General features: G+C 46.1%; 1 pseudogene; it reads right to left on the bottom strand.

Moving 5' to 3' along the window:
• Positions 1 to 1,059: 1,059 nt before the first annotated feature.
• On the bottom strand, positions 1,060 to 1,238 carry LOC135049646 (U1 spliceosomal RNA; annotated as a pseudogene).
• Between the last annotated feature and the right edge of the window lie 2,125 nt (positions 1,239 to 3,363).

Here is a 3,363-nt window from a genome sequence, read left to right as displayed (position 1 = left end):
AAAATCGTTACCTCAATGCATCATTGAAATTCAAGCTGAAAAGATGATTTTAATATATCACTTGTACATTTTGTATTGCTCTTCTGGTGACAATGTAGTTTGTTTTTGTCAATTACCATTTTAATAATAGGGTAAAGAAAATTAAGTGGATTTTTGAAAGAAAACAATACTGTCAATATACTATTAAAACAAATTAAAACAGTAAAAGTTATTGTACTTTAAGTAAAAATAAAAGAGCCAAAATATCAATCCCAGTTTTGGATTACTTTAATTAACAAAAAAAATGCATATAGCAGAGGACAGTTGCAATCTGCCTACCTCTGGGTTATAGGCCCAGCATGCTTCCATTGTAGTCCTTTGCTGCACATGTAAGTGCAAGAGATCCTGAAGCACTCACTCATCATGGGAAAGTACCAATGTGTTTCTTCATTGGTTGATGGAAGGAACATCTTACAAAAACTCTCCAGATTATTGACTTTTTAAAGTTTTTCTAGGAAACGTTCTAGATGAATGCTTATTAACCTTTGTCAGTATGTACTTTTGCAAAGTGTCTCTGAGGCGCAAACAGTTAGCGTGTTCAGTTGTTAACCAAAAGGTTGGTGGTTCAATCCCACCTAGGGACGTAATTGACCTCGTTATCAGATTTTGGTGATCTTTAAGTAGACAAGTAAAAATTTCAAACCACCTCTTATGGTGTAGGGTACCTGGCCTTCTCTGATGTAATCAGAGTTAGATTTGATTAAGTGATTTTATAAAAAAAACAGCCACGAAGCACAATTTAGCAGTGGGTTGCAGAGAAAAAGAAATATGCTGGCAGAAAAATCCAATTGAGTGATTAAACAGCTCTTCATTTTCTGGCTTTATTTTTATGCTAACAAATTTGTGCTCTGAAAAGTGTCCACAAAGCCAAGTATCTGATTAACACCTTTGTAGGGATGGTTTTTCACCTATTATTAAATTAAACTTGCTTCATTGGAAAGGCAGCAAGTGATGTCATCCAAGCAGTGGGTCAAAGTTGGCTTCAAACCTCGTCTGCTTATGAAAAGAGAAAAGGGGTATGCAGGGCATGGCGGCCTTTTGCGGTGCTTGGATGACCCCTAGTTCACATTAAATAATGCAGTCGAGTTTCCCACATTTGGGGAAATCACAGGGGTCAGCATACCCAGAATGCAATGAATGAACCGCACCCTGGGAGAACAGTCTTCATGACCATGGTATCTCCTATGCAAAATAAGTATGATTTGGGATAGGGCTGGGGAGGGCCGCTGCTCAGGCACATCTCTGTCAAGTAAAGGAGATTCAACTGAGGCAGCACAAGGGAACTCTCATCTGGGGACAACAACTGCAGGGAGAACACATATTTTCAGATGAACATGGGAGGGCAGAAGGCTGCCTAATACTGAAGCACCCCCAAACAACAAACCAAATGCAACAACTAGTGCAAGCATTCCTGGGGGAAGGCCTGCAGCAGATGGATTTGCATATGGCGATGTCATCCAAGCAGTGGGTCAAAGTTGGCTTCAACCCTCGTCTGCATATGAAAAGAGAAAAGGGGCGTGCAGGGCATGGCGGCCTTTTGCGGCACTTGGATGACCCCCTAGTTTGCATTAAACACCTCCACCCTCCGTCGGTGTGGGGCTCATGTTGGCTATGCCCCAGCCCCTGAAGCATTCAAGCTGATTTCTTGCAGCAGCTGGGCACTGTAACAGCTCCAGAGCTGCTCTGTAAGGCAAGTAAAAGGGTGTGGGCCCTGCAGCACTACCTGTAGTTCGCATTGTGCGAGACCCCTAGTTCGCATTAAACACCCCCACCCTCCTTCGGTGTGGGGCTCATGTTGGCCATGCCCCAGCCCCTGAAGCATTCACGCTGATTTCTTGCAGCAGCTGGGCACTGTAACAGCTCAAGAGCTGCTCTGTAAGGCAAGTAAAAGGGTGTGGGCCCTGCAGCACTACCTGTAGTTTGCATTGTGCATTGGAAGGCACAAAGTAAGCAGACGGGAGGAGAAGTCAGGATAGTGCACAAGGGTATAGACGGGAGGGGCTCAAGAAAAAAGAAGTGGAAACAGACAGCAAACTAGGCTTCCAATGCACAATGCAAACTACAGGTAGTGCTGCAGGGCCCATACCCTTTTACTTGCCTTACAGAGCAGCTCTGGAGCTGTTTAATCACTCAATTGGATTTTTCTGCCAGCATAATTTTTCTCTTACGTCCTAGAGGATGCTGGGGACTCCGTAAGGACCATGGGGGATAGACGGGCTCCGCAGGAGACATGGGCACTTAAAGAAAGACTTTAGATCTGGGTGTGCACTGGCTCCTCCCTCTATGCCCCTCCTCCAGACCTCAGTTTACTACTGTGCCCAGAGGAGACTGGGTGCTTTTCAGGGAGCTCTCCTGAGTTTCCTGACAGAAAGTATATTTGTTAGATTTTTTTATTTTCAGGGAGCCTGCTGGCAACAGACTCCCTGCATCGAGGGGCGGAGGGGAGAGATGCACACCTACTTCTGTGAGTTGATAGGCTCTGCTTCTTAGGCTACTGTACAGCATTAGCTCCAGAGGGATCGGTACGCAGGTCTCACCCTCGCCGTCCGTCCCAGAGCCGCGCCGCCGTCCCCCTCGCAGAGCCGGAAGATAGAAGCCGGGTGAGTATGAGAAGAAAAGAAGACTTCAGAGGCGGCGGAAGACTTCATGATCTTCACTGAGGTAACGCACAGCAGTAAAGCTGTGCTCCATTGCTCCCATACACCTCACACACGGCAGTCAGTGTAAGGGTGAAGGGCTCAGGGGGGACGCCCTGGGCAGCAATATAGACCTCTCTTTGGCAAAATAAATATATATGCAGCTAGGCACTGTATATATATATATAAGAGCCCCCGCCATTTTTTTACTATATTTGAGCGGGACAGAAGCCCGTCGCTGAGGGGGTGGGGCTTCTCCCTCAGCACTCACCAGCACCATTTTCTCCACAGCACCGCTGAGGGGAAGCTCCACGGACTCTCCCCTGCTTATACCACGGTAGAAAGAGGGTCTTAAAGAAGAGGGGGGCACATAATTAGGCGCATATATATATGGAAATACAGCGCTACTGGGTAAACATAAAATTATTGTGTTTTTTTCCTGGGTCATATAGCGCTGGGGTGTGTGCTGGCATACTCTCTCTCTCTGTCTCTCCAAAGGGCCTTGTTGGGGAACTGTCCTCAGATAAGAGGATTCCCTGAGTGTATGGTGTGTCGGTACACGTGTGTCGACATGTCTGAGGTAGAAGGCTCTCCTAGAGAGGAGCAGGAGCAAATTAATGTGGTGTCTCCATCGACAACGCCGACACCTGACTGAATGGATATGTGAAATGTTTTAAGTGCTAATGTA

The sequence above is a fragment of the Pseudophryne corroboree genome, unplaced genomic scaffold, assembly GCF_028390025.1.
Source record: "Pseudophryne corroboree isolate aPseCor3 unplaced genomic scaffold, aPseCor3.hap2 scaffold_99, whole genome shotgun sequence".
NCBI lineage: Eukaryota > Metazoa > Chordata > Amphibia > Anura > Myobatrachidae > Pseudophryne > Pseudophryne corroboree.
The sequence above is the reverse complement of the archived record's forward strand: the minus strand, read 5'-3'. Positions and strand labels throughout refer to the sequence as shown.